We start from the raw sequence: 18,723 nt of genomic DNA on the forward strand, positions 1-18,723 counted from the left end.
ATATGTGTCTAATCATCACCTAGTTATCTGTAAAACATAAATCTTCACATTTTTTGCACATATTTTAAAAATAGTAATTGTACTTGGCAAAAGTTCGCTGTAAAGGGGATGGCAAGCGAACCATCTTTGTTGGCTGTTTTAGTTGTAAAAACAGATCAAACGACCCCCGCAAAAAAAATAGATCAAATGACCCCCGCAAAAAAAAAACAGATCAAACGACAGCGGTTCTTAAACGAGAATTGCCTTCTTAGTGAGAAACGGTCATGTCTTCTGAAGAAAATGCCACCTCTCCTCACTTCATCACAACTAAAAATGCCACTGAATCATTCGCATGTACCAGCTCCCTGGGCGAATGTTCGCCAGTTAGGAGGGTCCTTTAAAAAACATTATTTAAAGAAAATGAAAATTTAAAAACTGTGTAAAAAATATCCAAGATGTATTAAAAAAAGTAACATGTATCTATTTTTTTAACACGTACATATGAAAATTTCAAAGTGTATTTGAAAAATGTTCATACATAAAAATTTGTGTGTGTTTATCAATTTTTTTTCACATTTCCTTTAAAAAAATAATGAGTTGAAAGCCATTTCCTTTTTTAGGGTTCCTAGAGAGAGGAGATCGGGAGGTGAGTTGCATCCCATTGAGCCGCCGGCACCGCCATGGGTTTCCCTGTTCTCTGCCGGCCGATGCGATGTCAGGGAGGTTGGGGAACCTCAGATCATGTGCCGGTCCGTGTCTCGTAGGGTCTTCGTTGTCGGTGAAGTTGGGGCAGCGGCGGTGATGGGAATAATTATTTCTCGGCTTTCCCCATGTCGATGTTCTTCCTTGAAGTGGCATCGAGGAGCCGAAGCATGGTGTTGATTATCGGGCAGTTGGTCTCGCGTGTTTGGTGTTTGTTCACGGCAACATAGTCCTATGGAGAGGATGGTGTTGTGGCGTGTTTTTCTCCATTTCCATCTCCGTCCAATGAATCTCAGCCAGATACGACTACATAAAAGAACTTGTGAGATTTGTATCCCCCTCCTCCCTCTAGCTGGGGTTGGGATTGCTCACTACGGGCGGTACATAGTCTTTGCGCTTGAATAAACCTTCAAGCCAGGACTTTGGCTGTTCGAAATTTTCCTTACATGCCTTTCTATCTATGCCTGTTTCACAACAATGTCAACTGAGTATATGATGTACTCATGTCATCCATGCTTCTTCCACAACGAGGTCAACTGTCCGCAATCATCGAGTTTCTTTTAATCGGCGTCAAGCTTATTTGTAGCTTTACAGTTACAGTCTAGTGTCATAGTATTACAATATATGTTTACAGCTATAAATAATGAAATTGTTTACATCAAAGACTTCAATTGTTCCTGACATGTCAGACGCGTGTTCCTCACGACGATGGCGCACACCCACCTGTGCTTTTCGAGCAAAGGCGGCGCCGGTACTCCCCGAGAGCCCAGATGGGGAACAGGTTGCGGTAGTTGGGGTAATTGAAGAAAAGGGAGCAGTTGAAGCATCCGACGTGTTCCTATCATCGAAACGCAAGCATAGTCAGGTTAGCCAGCATGTATAATCTGATCTTAATACACGATATAATATGACTTTTATGGAGTATATCAACACCGAATTCTACCAGTTAAGTTTATTCATGAAAAAGTAATGTTGCAAGCACAAATGAAAAGGGAACTTACTTGCTGTGGAAATTCTCCTGTATCCATCTGCATATTGATCAACTCCTTTGCAGCACGGTGAAGTGGTGTTGGATCTCGTTCCATGTGGTATTCAGTAAGGGAATCAGGTAAGTTTGATAAAACAGTGTATTCCTGTCACGGTTGAATTGAACAATGTACAAAACATACCTGTCCAGCATATATTAAGGTCAACATTGCCCAAGCAGTATTCACTGCGTGAGCACGGTCACCTTCAATGTTGACATATACCTGTTTAATTTTAGATCACAGTAAATATAGGTAGAAACAAAAAACTCAAAATTTTATTAAATAGAATTACAATGGGAGAAACACTTGTTTCTTATGAAATGGATTGAGAACGTCCTAATAAGAGAATGTCCAAATATCGCTAACTGATTTGATTCGCTGCTAAGAAGCAGATTTTCATCATATTGCATCTTTTATATGTTAGAATTTGCAAGCAATGCTTCCAATAAACGAGAAACCATAAGAAATAGTATCTAGATGTTTACCTTTGTTTCATTAGATACATGACTTTCTCCCCATCCACCAGTACTGAGCTGCTTTGATAATATGAAGTGGCATCCTTTCCTGATGGAAGAACTGCTCTCGTATGTTCTTCCTGCATCAGCTAATGCTTTAACTGAAAAGAAGGCCCCATAGGTGAAACACCCCCCCCCCCCCAAGTGCCTAACCTGCGAAAGTAATAATTGCGTTATAAATTGTTGTAGTAGAAGTAAAGTTTTCTATAAGGCAAGTCAGGAAATGTAGCCTTCTGACGAGCCATGAACCGTCTTCTCCTTGTCTGCTCTCAATGAATGTTGCTGCATCTCTGATACACTTTTCTATCTCCTGAGTACGGTAACCATAATGTAGTTCTTTGAACAGAATAAGAGCTTGAAGCACCGAGGAAGTGCATTCAGGATATCTGTCATGTTTTACCATACGCCATTAGTTTCTCAAGCTAAAACAAAACGGGTTTTGAGAAGATTTTTCTAATCAATATGTTATTTTCATCACTTACGGATGATCGACAATCATGTTTGGAAAACTCTCACAAGGATTGAGGATCTGGATTACCAAAAGCAGAAAACCATGTAAGAGCATGGCTAAAAAAACTTGGAATATGAGTTTTGTTGCGCTAATTCTGGAAATATTAGACTATTAAAACATATAGGAGTCAACAAATAATTAAGATTTAAACATTTTCACAATCATATATTACTGATGCATTTAAATCCTGAGATGCAAATATCTCAATACTAAAAAAAACATGAAAAATATAATTAACCAGTAATGAGATAAAAATATGGTAAATTGAAGATATCATATTATATATGTAAAAAACAACAATTGAGCACTCACAAATATTAATGGTTGACACTCAGCTTAATAAACTAGACAAGAGTAGCAGCCTGCAAAAACTCACCTCTATCCAAGTAGAAGTTCTTTTACACTCGTATGTAGAAAAGGTCCCATCTTTGTTCTACAATGAAAAATGATTCGCTATTAACCAGGTGATGTTCACAGCTTACAACAATCGAACAAAAATAGCAAAGATTTAAATATCTGAGACATGCATGGCGTAGTTTGACATCAATGCTAAATCTACTGACTGACTGACTAAAGGTGCTGGAAAATTGAGCAAAAAGTATGAATGTTGACTTCACCACATTCATAAACTAAAGTTGGCAAAACATTTCAGATACATTTTTCCATTGTAAGTTTGGCAGGAAAGATCCACATTCATAGAAATATGAATGAATGCTTGAATTTTCTTTTGAGAATTCATACCACAAAAGATAAAAGGCAATCAACAGCATCATGCACCCTTTCTTTTTCTATTGGGCCGCCAACAATGTTCCTAGAGATCTTCGAGAGCAGCAGTACGACCTGAAAATTAAATAATGTAAGGTTTCTTGTATAGGCAAACAAAAATAATACAGGATCGACAACTGAACCAAGTGAATACTGCACAAGTGTATGACTTTGCTGGATATACTTTCAATTTTTAAGATTAGATTATATAACACCCTTACTGCTTGATTAATAACTAATGGACTGTGCTAACTGTCAACCGTGTGGCAGATTGCAAAAAGTATCACACCACCCCTTCCCGAAAGAACCCCCTCCTTCGATCCAAATTTTCTGGCTCCTCTCGATTTATTTTCCTCTGCACATGAGGTTGCGGGCTCTCTCCCCGGTTTTCTGGGCTGCTGCACACGCACAATCAGCAGTTAAAAAATTAGCCTAACAAGGGGATCGAACCCACACCCGCCCATACTAAATGTAACCACAACAACCACCTAGGCTAGCTCCCTTTGCTGATTCTAATAAACTTACATCCTAGTTGAATCTTCTTGAAATGAGATTGCACAAAAAAACAATTATTAACTGAAAAATCCAAAACGGCAGCCTCACTTTCCGGGTTTAAGACTATGCACCCTAGTTCTATCATTTTTTCTGCACATTTCACACCGGTTCACAGAAATGATCATCCCATACCCTTCTTTCAGATGCATATTACCACAGTGTTTCGCGTAAGTTATCAACTATGTGGGTCATATATTACCATGCTATTCACATAGAAATTACTGAGGGGTATTCTTTTAACAACTTTTTTCTCCCCTGGTCAAATTTAAGGTGGTGTCGTACATAAGTTATCAGATATGTGTTCGTATATTACCGTGCTATTTTTCACATAAGTTACCAAGGGTATTGTTTTTTTTAGTAATTTTCCCTTTAGTCAAATTTGGGTATTGGCTTTTAATAATTTTCCCTTTGGTCAAATTTACCACGGTGTTTCTAAGTAAGTTATCGGGTATGCGGTTCATTTATTACCGTGTTATTTTCACATAAAATATCGGGGGTATATTTCGTTTTCGAATAACCTTTCCCGACCCCCCCTGGTCGAAGTTACCACAATGTTTATACGTACATTATGGGGTACGTAGTTCATACATTACGGTGTTATTTTTCACATAAGTTATTAGGAGTATGTTTTTCAACAACTTGTTCTCCTTCTTGGACAGAGTTATCATGGTGCGTAAGTTATCAAGTATGTGGTTCGTATATTATCATGCTATTTTTATACAAGTTATCAGGGTATTTTTTTCAAAAACTTTTTTCAACAAAAAAAATTACTTTTGTATGTTTCAAGCAAAAAATTCCCGGGGTCAGAAGTTAACGCAGTGTTCTGAACTTAAGTTATCACGCCTACGATGCCTATATTACCATGCTATTTACACATCAGTTAGGGGTATGTTTTTCAACAACGTTGCTCCACTGGGTGTCAAACTTACCGTGTTTTTATACCTAAGTTATCATGCCTGCATTACGTAAATTATCATGTTGTTTACACTGAAGGTACGGGAGGCAAAAAAAAAAAAGGTTTCCCAATCTTCTCCCCATGCACTAGACACTGAAGTTATCATGTCCGTGGTGTGTTAAATTACAATGCTATTTAGGAAGGAGTTATCGGTGTATGTTTCAAATATTTTTTCCCCGAGTTGAAGTTAACAGGGCACGGGGTATTTTAACTTACCAGCCATGCGGTGCGAAATTACCATGCTATTTTTGCGGGAATTACCGGGGTATGTTCCAGCACCCGGTCAAAAGTTACAGGCCCAGGTAACTTAGCAGCCCCTCAGGCCATCATGTAGAAAAACTCCTTGCAATGAGTTCTTTGATAATCACTAGGGTGGAATTAGTTATCTACGGGTCGATTCCATAAGTTTTTGATTCACTAACTCCACCAATGTACAACTACATGGATTGATGAATCTCAGCACAAGCATAATGTAGCTGACCTGGTTAGTGCGGTCAGAGTTTCCCATTGACCAGGCTAGGTCCTCGGTCGATGCACCATGTCAGCACCACGAAGGACATGCCGGACGCGACCACACCCTGAATTTAGGTAAAATCAATCAAAGCCGATCAGTGGCAAGCCATGTTGTGCATACTGTAGCAGCAATTCAGAAGCACGATGGTTGGTTGGTTTCTTATGGAGTAGAGGAAAGTGAGGATCTGGAACCTGCTGGAGATGATCCAGCCGGCGAGGCTGCATTTGTTGGGGAACGTAGCAGAAATTCAAAATTTTCCTACGTGTCACCAAGATCTATCTATGGAGAGACCAGCAACGAGTAGAAAGAGAGTGCATCTACATACCCTTGCAGATCGCTAAGCGGAAGCGTTCAAGTGAACGGGGTTGATGGAGTCGTACTCGTCGTGATTCAAATCACCGATGATCCTAGTGCCGAACGGACGGCACCTCCGCGTTCAACACACGTACAGCCCGGTGACGTCTCCCACGCCTTGATCCAGCAAGGAGAGAGGGAGAGGTTGACGAAGACTCCATCCAACAGCAGCATAACGGCGTGGTGATGATGGAGGAGCGTGGCAATCCCGCAGGGCTTCGCCAAGCACCATGGGAGAAGAGGAGGAGGGAGAGGGGCAGGGCTGCACCAACGAGAGATCAAATCGCGTGTTATGGGCAGCCCCTAGGCCTCATATATATAGGGGGGAAGGGGGCTGCGCCCCCTTTAGGGTTTTCCCACCCAAGGGGCGGCGGCCAGCCTCCAGATGGCATCTGGTGCGGCGGCCAAGAGGGGGGGAGGAGTCCATCCTCCCCAAGGCACCTCGGAGGTGCCTTTCCCCTTGAGGACTCTTCCCTCTAGGGTTCCCTAGGCGCATGGGCCTCTTGGGGCTGGTGCCCTTGGCCCATGTAGGCCAAGGCGCACCCCCTACAGCCCATGTGGCCCCCCGGGGCAGGTGGCCCCACCCGGTGGGCCCCCGAGACCCTTCCGGTGGTCCCGGTACAATACCGATGACCCCGAAACTTGTCCCGATGGCCGAAACAGGACTTCCTATATATAAATCTTTACCTCCGGACCATTCCAGAACTCCTCGTGACGTCCGGGATCTCATCCAGGACTCCGAACAACATTCGGTAACCACATACAAGCTTCCTTTATAACCCTAGCGTCATCGAACCTTAAGTGTGTAGACCCTACGGGTTCGGGAGACATGCAGACATGACCGAGACGTTCTCCGGTCAATAACCAACAGCGGGATCTGGATACCCATGTTGGCTCCCACATGTTCCACGATGATCTCATCGGATGAACCACGATGTCAAGGACTTAATCAATCCCGTATTCAATTCCCTTTGTCTATCGGTATGTTACTTGCCCGAGATTCGATCGTCGGTATCCAATACCTTGTTCAATCTCGTTACCGGCAAGTCACTTTACTCGTTCCGTAACACATCATCCCGTGATCAACTCCTTGGTCACATTGCGCATATGATGATGTCCTACCGAGTGGGCCCAGAGATACCTCTCCGTTTACACGGAGTGACAAATCCCAGTCTCGATCCGCATAAAACAACAGATACTTTCAGAGATACCTGTAGTGCACCTTTATAGTCACCCAGTTACGTTGTGACGTTTGATACACCCAAAGCACTCCTACGGTATCCAGGAGTTACACGCTCTCATGGTCGAAGGAAGAGATACTTGACATTGGCAAAGCTCTAGCAAATGAACTACACGATCTTTTGTGCTAGTCTTAGGATTGGGTCTTGTCCATCACATCATTCTCCTAATGATGTGATCCCGTTATCAACGACATCCAATGTCCATAGCCAGGAAACCATGACTATCTGTTGATCACAACGAGCTAGTCAATTAGAGGCTCACTAGGGACATATTGTGGTCTATGTATTCACACGTGTATTACGATTTCCGGATAATACAGTTATAGCATGAATAAAAGACTATTATCATGAACAAAGAAATATAATAATAACTTATTTATTATTGCCTCTAGGGCATATTTCCAACAGTCTCCCACTTGCACTAGAGTCAATAATCTAGTTCACATCGCCATGTGATTAACACTCACAGGTCACATCGCCATGTGACTAATACCCAAGAGTTTACTAGAGTCAGTAGTCTAGTTCACTATGTGATTAACACTCAATGAGTTTTATGTTTGATCATGTTGCTTTTGAGAGAGGTTTTAGTCAACGGGTCTGAACCTTTCAGATCCGTGTGTGCTTTACAAATCTCTATGTCATCTCCTAGATGCAGCTACCACGCTCTATTTGGCGCTATTCCAAATAACTGTTCTACTTGGAGCTATTCTAAATTGTTGCTCCATTATACGTATCCGGTATCTCTACTCAGAGCTATCCGGATAGGTGTTAAGCTTGCATCGTCGTAACCTTTACGACGAACTCTTTTACCACCTCCATAATCGAGAAAATTCCTTAGTCCACTAGTTACTAAGGATAACTTTGACCGCTGTCCTGTGAGCCATTCTTGGATCACTCTTGTACCCCTTGACTGACTCATGGCAAGGCACACTTCAGGTGCGGTACACAACATAGCATACTGAAGAGCCTACGTCTTAAGCATAGGGGACGACCTTCGTCCTTTCTCTGTATTCTGCCGTGGTCGAGCTTTAAGTCTTAACTTTGTACCTTACAACTCAGGCAAGAACTCCTTTTTTGACTGGTCCATCTTGAACACCTTCAAGATCATGTCAAGGTATGTGCTCATTTGAAAGTATTATTAAGCATTTTGATCTATCCTTATAGATCTTGATGCTCAATGTTCAAGTAGCTTAATCCAGGCTTTCCATTGAAAAACACTTTCAAAATAACCCTATATGCTTTCCAGAAATTCTACGTCATTTCTGATCAACAATATGTCAAAAACATATACTCATCAGAAATTCTATAGTGCTCCCACTCACTTCTTTGGAAATACAAGTTTCTCATAAACTTTGTACAAACCCAAAATTTTTGATCATCATCAAAGCATACATTCCAACTCCGAGATGCTCACTCCAGTCCTTAGAAGGATTGCTGGAGCTTTGCATACTTATTAGCATCTTTCGGGATTGACAAAACCTTCCAGTTGTATCACATACAACCTTTCCTCATTAGAATCGTCGAGGAAACAATGTTTTGACATCCTATCTGCAAGATTTCATAAATAATGCAGTAATCGCTAATATAATTCCAACAGACTCTTAGCATCGCTACGAGTGAGAAAATCTTATCGTAGTCAACTCCTTGAACTTGTCGGAAAACATCTTAACGACAAGTCGAGCTTTCTTAATGGTGACATTTACCATCATTGTCCGTCTTCCTTTTGAAATCCATCTGTACTCATTAGCCTTACGACCATCGAGCCGTTCTGCCAAAGTCTACACTTTGTTTTCATACATGGATCCTCTCTCGGATTTTATGGCCTCAAGCCATTTATCGGAATCCGGGCCCACCATCACTTCTCCATAGCTCGTAGGTTCATTGTTGTCTAGCAACATGACCTTCAAGACAGGATTACGTACCACTCTGAAGTAGTACGCATCCTTGTCATCCTACGAGGTTTGGGAGTGACTTGATCCGAAGTTTCATGATCAATATCATAAGCTTCCACTTCAATTGGTGTAGGTGCCACAGGAACAACTCCCTGTGCCCTGTCACACACTAGTTGAAGAGACGGTTCAATAACCTCATCAAGTCTCCACCATCCTCCCACTCAACTCTTTCGAGAGAAACCTTTCCTCGAGAAAGGACCCGATTCTAGAAACAATTCATATTGCTTTCGGATCTGAATTAGGAGCTATACCCAACTGTTTTGGGTGTTCTATGAAGATGTATTTTATCCGTCTTGGGTTCGAGCTTAATCCTGAAACTTTTTCACATAAGCGTCGCAGCCCCAAACCTTTAAGAAACGACAACTTAGGTTTCTCTAAATCATAATTCAAACGGTGTCATCTCAACGGAATTACGCGGTGCCCTATTTAAAGTGAATGTGGTTGTCTCTAATGCCTAACCCATGAACGATAGTGGTAATTCGATAAGAGACATCATGGTACGCACCATATCCAATAGGGTGCAATTATGATGTTCGGACACACCATCACATTATGGTGTTCCAGGCGGTATTAATTGTGAAACAATTTCCACAATGTCTTAATTTTGTGCCAAAACTCGTAACTCAGATATTCATCTCTATGATCATATCATAGACATTTTATCCTCTTGTCACAATGATCTTCTACTTCACTCTGAAATTACTTGAACCATTCAATAATTCAGACTTGTGTTTCATCAAGTAAATATTCTCAACATCTACTCGAATCATCTGTGAAGTAAGAACATAACGATATTCACTGCATGCCTCAGCACTCATTGGACTGCACACATCAAAATGTGTTACTTCCTACAAGTTGCTATCTTGTTCCATCTTACTGAAAACGAGGCTTTTCAGTCATCTTGCCCATGTGGTATGATTTGCATATCTCAAGTGATTCAAAATCAAGTGAGTCCAAACGATCCATTTGCATGGAGTTTCTTCATGCATATACACCAATAGACATGGTTCGCATGTCTCAAACTTTTCAAAACGAGTGAGTCCAAAGATCCATCGACATGGAGCTTCTTCATGCGTTTTATACCATTATGACTTACATGGCAGTGCCACAAGTAAGTGGTACTATCATTACTATCTTATATCTTTTGGCATGAAAATGTGTATCACTACGACCGAGATTCAATAAACCATTCCTTTAGGTGAAGACCATTGAAGGTATTATTCAAAATTAGAGTAACCATTATTCTCCTTAAATGAATAACCGTATTGCGATAGACATAATCCAATCATGTCTATGCTCAACGCAAACACCAATCTCGGTGGTAGAGGGAGCGTGCGATGCTTGATCATATCAACCTTGGAAACACTTCCAACATATATCGTCAGCTCACCTTTAGCTAGTCTCCGTTTATTCCGTAGCTTTTGTTTCGAGTTACTAACACTTAGCAACCGAACCGGTATCCAATACCCTGGTGCTACTAGGAGTACTAGTAAAGTACACATTAACATAATGTATATCCAATATACTTCTATCGACCTTGCCAGCCTTCTCATCTACCAAGTATCTAGGGTAATGCTGCTCCAGTGGTTGTTCCCCTTATTACAGAAGCACTTAGTCTCGGGTTTGGGTTCAACCTTGGGTTTCTTCACTAGAGCAGCAGCTGAATTGCCGTTTCATGAAGTATCCCTTCTTGCCCTTGCCCTTCTTGAAACTAGTGGTTCCACCAACCATCAACAATTGATGCTCCTTCTTGATTTCTACTTTCGCGGTGTCAAACATCGTGAATACCTCAAGGATCATCTTATTTATCCCTGATATGTTATAGTTCATCACGAAGCTCTAGCAACTCGGTGGCAATGACTTTGGGGAAACATCACTATCTCATCTGGAGGATCAACTCCCACTCGATTCAAGTGATTGTTGTGCTCAGACAATCTGAGCACAAGCTCAACGATTGAGCTTTTCTCCCTTAGTTTGCAGGCTAAGAAAATCGCCGGAGGTCTCATACCTCTTGACGTGGGCACGAGCCTGAAATCCCAATTTCAGCCCTCGAAACATCTCATATGTTCCGCGACGTTTCGAAAACGTCTTTGGTGCCTCTACTTAAACCATTTAACTGAACTATCACGTAGTTATCAAAACGTGTATGTTCGATGTTCGAAACATCCACAAACGACGTTTGGGGTTCAGCACACTAAGCAGTGCATTAAGGACATAAGCGTTCTAGTGTCCGCATAATCGCTACTGTCAACTTTCAACTATATTTTCTCTAGGAACATAACTAAAACAGTAGAACTATAGCGTGAACTATGACATAATTTGCAAAAGGTCTTTTGACTATGTTCAGGATAATTAAGTTCATCTTATGAACTCCCACTTAGATGGACATCCCTCTGGTCATCTAAGTGATCACATGATCCGAGTCAACTAGGCCGTGTCCGATCATCACGTGAGACGGACTAGTCATCATCGGTGAACATCTTCATGTTGATCGTATCTACTATACGACTCATGCTCGACCTTTCGGTCTCCGTGTTCCGAGGCCATGTCTGCACATGCTAGGCCCGTCAAGTTAACCCTAAGTGTTTTCGTTGTGTAAAACTGTCTTACACCCGTTGTATGTGAACGTAAGAATCCATCACACCCGATCATCACGTGGTGCTTAGAAGCGACGAACTGTAGCAACGGTGCACAGTTAGGGGAGAACACTTCTTGAAATTTGTGTAAGGGATCATCTTATTTACTACCGTCGTCCTAAGTAAACAAGATGTATAAACATGATAAACATCACATGCAATCAAATAGAGTAGTGACATGATATGGCCAATATCATATAGCTCCTTTGATCTTCATCTTCGGGGCTCCATGATCATCTTGTCACCGGCATGACACCATGATCTCCATCATCATGATCTCCATCATCGTGTGTTCATGAAGTTGTCACGCCAACGACTACTTCTACTTCTATGACTAACGCGTTTAGCAATAAAGTAAAGTAGTTTACATGGCGTTCTTCAATGACACGCAGGTCATACAATAAATAAAGACAACTCCTATGGCTCCTGCCAGTTTTCATACTCATCGACATGCAAGTCGTGAATCCTATTACAAGAACATGATCAATCTCATACATCACATATATCATTCATCACATCCTTTTGGCCATATCACATCACATAGCATACCCGGCAAAAACAAGTTAGACGTCCTCTAATTGTTGTTTGCATGTTTTACGTGGCTGCTATGGGTTTCTAGCAAGAACGTTTCTTACCTACGCAAGACCACAACGTGATATGCCAATTGCTATTTACCCTTCATAAGGACCCTTTTCATCGAATCCGTTCCGACTAAAGTGGGAGAGACTGGCACCCGCTAGCCACCTTATGCACCAAGTGCATGTCAATCGGTGGAACCTGTCTCACGTAAGAGTACGTGTAAGGTCGGTCCGGGCCGCTTCATCCCACAATACCGTAGAAACAAGATTGGACTAGTAACGGTAAGCATATTGAACAACATCAACGCCCACAACTACTTTGTGTTCTACTCGTGCAAAGAATCTACGCAATAGACCTAGCTCATGATGCCACTGTTGGGGAACGTAGCAGAAATTCAAAATTTTCCTACGTGTCACCAAGATCTATCTATGGAGAGACCAGCAACGAGTAGAAAGAGAGTGCATCTACATACCCTTGTAGATCGCTAAGCGGAAGCGTTCAAGTGAACGGGGTTGATGGAGTCGTACTCGTCGTGATTCAAATCACCGATGATCCTAGTGCCGAACGGACGGCACCTCCGCGTTCAACACACGTACAGCCCGGTGACGTCTCCCACGCCTTGATCCAGCAAGGAGAGAGGGAGAGGTTGAGGAAGACTCCATCCAACAGCAGCATAACGGCGTGGTGATGATGGAGGAGCGTGGCAATCCCGCAGGGCTTCGCCAAGCACCATGGGAGAAGAGGAGGAGGGAGAGGGGCAGGGCTGCACCAACGAGAGATCAAATCGCGTGTTATGGGCAGCCCCTAGGCCTCATATATATAGGGGAAAGGGGGCTGCGCCCCCTTTAGGGTTTTCCCACCCAAGGGGCGGCGGCCAGCCTCCAGATGGCATCTGGTGCGGCGGCCAAGAGGGGGGAGGAGTCCATCCTCCCCAAGGCACCTCGGAGGTGCCTTCCCCCTTGAGGACTCTTCCCTCTAGGGTTCCCTAGGCGCATGGGCCTCTTGGGGCTGGTGCCCTTGGCCCATGTAGGCCAAGGCGCACCCCCTACAGCCCATGTGGCCCCCCGGGGCAGGTGGCCCCACCGGTGGGCCCCCGGGACCCTTCCGGTGGTCCCGGTACAATACCGATGACCCCGAAACTTGTCCCGATGGCCGAAACAGGACTTCCTATATATAAATCTTTACCTCCGGACCATTCCGGAACTCCTCGTGACGTCCGGGATCTCATCCGGGACTCCGAACAACATTCGGTAACCACATACAAGCTTCCTTTATAACCCTAGCGTCATCGAACCTTAAGTGTGTAGACCCTACGGGTTCGGGAGACATGCAGACATGACCGAGACGTTCTCCGGTCAATAACCAACAGCGGGATCTGGATACCCATGTTGGCTCCCACATGTTCCACGATGATCTCATCGGATGAACCACGATGTCAAGGACTTAATCAATCCCGTATGCAATTCCCTTTGTCTAGCGGTATTTTACTTGCCCGAGATTCGATCGTCGGTATACCGATACCTTGTTCAATCTCGTTACCGGCAAGTCTCTTTACTCGTTCCGTAACACATCATCCCGTGATCAACCCCTTGGTCACATTGTGCACATTATGATGATGTCCTACCGAGTGGGCCCAGAGATACCTCTCCGTTTACACGGAGTGACAAATCCCAGTCTCGATTCGTGCCAACCCAATAGACACTTTCGGAGATACCTGTAATGCACCTTTATAGCCACCCAGTTACGTTGTGACGTTTGGTACACCCAAAGCATTCCTACGGTATCCGGGAGTTGCACAATCTCATGGTCTAAGGAAAAGATACTTGACATTAGAAAAGCTTTAGCATACGAACTACACGATCTTTGTGCTAGGCTTAGGATTGGGTCTTGTCCATCACATCATTCTCCTAATGATGTGATCCCGTTATCAACGACATCCAATGTCCATAGCCAGGAAACCATGACTATCTGTTGCTCACAACGAGCTAGTCAACTAGAGGCTCACTAGGGACATATGGTGGTCTATGTATTCACACGTGTATTACGATTTCCGGATAATACAGTTATAGCATGAATAAAAGACAATTATCATGAACAAGGAAATATAATAATAATACTTTTATTATTGCCTCTAGGGCATATTTCCAACACATTGAACAACGCCATGTAAACTACTTTACTTTATTGCTAAACGTTAGTCATAGAAGTAGAAGTAGTCGTTGGCGTGACAACTTCATGAAGACACGATGATGGAGATCATGATGATGGAGATCATGGTGTCAAGCCGGTGACAAGATGATCATGGAGCCCCGAAGATGAAGATCAATGGAGCTATATGATATTGGCCATATCATGTCACAACTATATAATTGCATGTGATGTTTATTATGTATTATGCATCTTGTTTACTTAGGACGACGGTAGTAAATAAGATGATCCCTTATAAAATTTCAAGAAGTGTTCTCCCCTAACTGTGCACCGTTGCTACAGTTCGTCGCTTCTAAGCACCACGTGATGATCGGGTGTGATGGATTCTTACGTTCACATACAACGGGTGTAAGACAGTTTTACACAGCGAAAACACTTAGGGTTAACTTGACGAGCCTAGCATGTGCAGACATGGCCTCGGAACACGGAGACCGAAAGGTCGAACACGAGTCGTATGGAAGATACGATCAACATGAGAATGTTCACCGACGATGACTAGTCCGTCTCACGTGATGATCGTGTTGGGGAACGTAGCAGAAATTCAAAATTTTCCTACGTAACACCAAGATCTATCTATGGAGAGACCAGCAACGAGTAGAAAGGGGAGTGCATCTACATACCCTTGTAGATCGCTAAGCGGAAGCGTTCAAGTGAACGGGGTTGATGGAGTCGTACTCGTCGTGATTCAGATCACCGATGATCAAGTGCCGAACGGACGGCACCTCCGCGTTCAACACACGTACAGCCCGGTGACGTCTCCCACGCCTTGATCCAGCAAGGAGAGAGGGAGAGGTTGAGGAAGACTCCATCCAGCAGCAGCACAACGGCGTGGTGGTGATGGAGGAGCGTGGCAATCCTGCAGGGCTTCGCCAAGCACCTACGGGAGAGGAGGAGGTGTCACGGGAGGGAGGGAGGCGCCAAAGGCTCAGGTGTGGATGCCCTCCCTCCCCTCCACTATATATAGGGGCAGGGGAGAGGGGGGAGGCGCAGCCTTTCCCCCTCCTCCAAGGAAGGGGTGCGGCTAAGGAGGGGGGAGGAGTCCATCCTCCCCAAGGCACCTCGGAGGTGCCTTCCCCCTTTAGGACTCTCCCCTTTTTCCTTTATCTTGGCGCATGGGCCTCTAGGGGCTGGTGCCCTTGGCCCATGTAGGCCAAGGCGCACCCCCTACAGCCCATGTGGCCCCCCGGGGCAGGTGGCCCCACCCGGTGGGCCCCCGGGACCCTTCCGGTGGTCCCGGTACAATACCGATGACCCCGAAACTTGTCCCGATGGCCGAAACAGGACTTCCTATATATAAATCTTTACCTCCGGACCATTCCGGAACTCCTCGTGACGTCCAGGATCTCATCCAGGACTCCGAACAACATTCGGTAACCACATACAAGCTTCCTTTATAACCCTAGCGTCATCGAACCTTAAGTGTGTAGACCCTACGGGTTCGGGAGACATGCAGACATGACCGAGACGTTCTCCGGTCAATAACCAACAGCGGGATCTGGATACCCATGTTGGCTCCCACATGTTCCACGATGATCTCATCGGATGAACCATGATGTCAAGGACTTAATCAATCCCGTATTCAATTCCCTTTGTCTATCGGTATGTTACTTGCCCGAGATTCGATCGTCGGTATCCAATACCTTGTTCAATCTCGTTACCGGCAAGTCACTTTACTCGTTCCGTAACACATCATCCCGTGATCAACTCCTTGGTCACATTGCGCATATGATGATGTCCTACCGAGTGGGCCCAGAGATACCTCTCCGTTTACACGGAGTGACAAATCCCAGTCTCGATCCGCATAAAACAACAGATACTTTCAGAGATACCTGTAGTGCACCTTTATAGTCACCCAGTTACGTTGTGACGTTTGATACACCCAAAGCACTCCTACGGTATCCAGGAGTTACACGCTCTCATGGTCGAAGGAAGAGATACTTGACATTGGCAAAGCTCTAGCAAATGAACTACACGATCTTTTGTGCTAGTCTTAGGATTGGGTCTTGTCCATCACATCATTCTCCTAATGATGTGATCCCGTTATCAACGACATCCAATATCCATAGCCAGGAAACCATGACTATCTGTTGATCACAACGAGCTAGTCAACTAGAGGCTCACTAGGGACATATTGTGGTCTATGTATTCACACGTGTATTATGATTTCCGGATAATACAGTTATAGCATGAATAAAAGACTATTATCATGAACAAAGAAATATAATAATAACTTATTTATTATTGCCTCTAGGGCATATTTCCAACAGCATTACACGCCGAGGCCGACGACAGCGACCTGGAGGAAGCTGAAGGCCACACCTATGTAGAAGGTGAGCACCATGGCGCCGTCAAGCTGGACGAGTGTGCTGGCGAGCTTGGTGGCACCGATGGCTGCCCTGAGGTTGAGTGACTCAGAGTGGGTGACTACGACGAGCACGAAGGAACATTGGGGGATGGCCATCCGGCAGCTGGAGAAGCCCCTGTTCGTGAGGCTCCCCGTCGTCTGATAAGATAAAGAGAAATGTGGTTTATCTGGTTGAAATAATACAAGTTATCGGCCAAAACAAATACAAGTTATTGGGCTAACACATCATAAATTATCATGCTAAAATGAAGTTACCATGCAAAAAATAGAATGAGTTAAACATGGTGACAAGTGTGAAACATGGTGATACTTCATAGTTATCAAGCTGGCATATTAAGTTATCAGGCTCAGTTTGCATAATTAATCGGGTTGAAAGTAAAGCAGACCGAATTAAATATGCTGACACGGTGTAATTATCAGGCTCAATTTGCATAATTAATCAGTTTGAAAGTAAAAAAAAATGTTAAAAACTGATCGCAAATATGCTGACACGGTATAATTTATCAGGCTAAAACAATGTGAACTATCAGTTAGAAATTGTTCAAGTTACCATGTTGAAAAAATAGAATGAGTTAAATAGGCTAACAAAGTGGTTCTTATCATGCTGACACACTAGAATTTATTTCAGGCCGACATACTATAAATTATCAGGTTGAAGCTGCATAAGTCATCAAGTCGAAGTAAAACATAAGTGTTGAAACCAGATAGAGTTAAACATTTTGGTACATCACAAGTTATCAGGCTGACTTATTATAAGTTTATAACTTAACTTATCAGCTCAAGTTGCTTAAGTTATCTGGTTAAAGTAAAAAAAACAAGTATTCAAAGCGGTTTGAGTTAAAATGCTGGCATGATATAATTTATCAAGCTAAATCAATATGAATTATCAGGTAGAAACAATTGAAGTTACTATGTTGAAAAATAAAATGAGTTAAAGAGGTTAGCAAAGTGAGTGTTGTCATGCTGACACGCTAGAAGTGACCAGGCTGACATAGTGTAAGTTACCGAGATGCATAAGGTTCATACATTAGACTTGCTCTGAACAAAATACTCCTCATGCCAAGTGGTCCCAAGACCAAGAACAGAAGGAAACGTGAGTACCTGAATGGTTAGATCAAGATCAATGGCGCCATGTTTGTGCTGCTCTCAGAAGGTCTCGAAGCCCTTTCACGATATGTAGTTGAACCGGTGCACGTCGATATCGATCTCAAAGTAGTTCAATCCCTACATCATAATAAGTAGACGTATGCACATGTTTCAATCAGGATTAGGGTGCGTCAGGAAATATATGAATTTCGGCATGTTGATGAAGATGTGAGGAAGCATGAATGGTCAGTATAGCTTGTAGAATTTGTGCTGGGGTATAGACAACACACTTCTGGTTGTAGGTCTGCACAAGCCTCCCATCGGCTGCACTAAGCTGCAGGTCTTGGGGTTCACAATGTCCGCAGAATTTTCAGCCTCTCTGTGTAGGGCACGTTGTTGTCCACCGGGAACCCTTTGATCTTCTCCATTTCCTAATTCATAACATTCTGCATAACTAATTACTTACCAGAAACTTGTCTGAGGCACTGAAAATGTTTAGCTTATGAAATGTAATCAATTTGGCTCACCTTGATGATGTCCTTAAGCTGAGGATAAATCTTTGTGTCGAAGTAATCATATATATTGACCAGGATTACGCTTTCACTGTCATTCTCGCCAAACATGGTAGTAGAATAGGTAGGCAATTGTACAGATCAGCTAACTTGGTAAGTTTCAGATCTAACAAATCAATACTGCTTGGATAAGTAGTTCATAATGTTCGCAACTCCCACAGGTAAACATAATCCATACAAAACAAGGTGAGCAGTGTGGAGAAATG

The 18,723-nt window shown here is 43.3% G+C and overlaps 1 pseudogene; it reads right to left on the bottom strand.

Annotated features, from left to right (window-relative positions):
• Window positions 1-1,381: 1,381 nt before the first annotated feature.
• LOC119320933 lies at window positions 1,382-18,568 on the bottom strand (annotated as a pseudogene).
• Between the last annotated feature and the right edge of the window lie 155 nt (window positions 18,569-18,723).

The sequence above is a fragment of the Triticum dicoccoides genome, chromosome 6B (genome assembly GCF_002162155.2).
Source record: "Triticum dicoccoides isolate Atlit2015 ecotype Zavitan chromosome 6B, WEW_v2.0, whole genome shotgun sequence".
Classification (NCBI taxonomy): Eukaryota; Viridiplantae; Streptophyta; class Magnoliopsida; order Poales; family Poaceae; genus Triticum; species Triticum dicoccoides.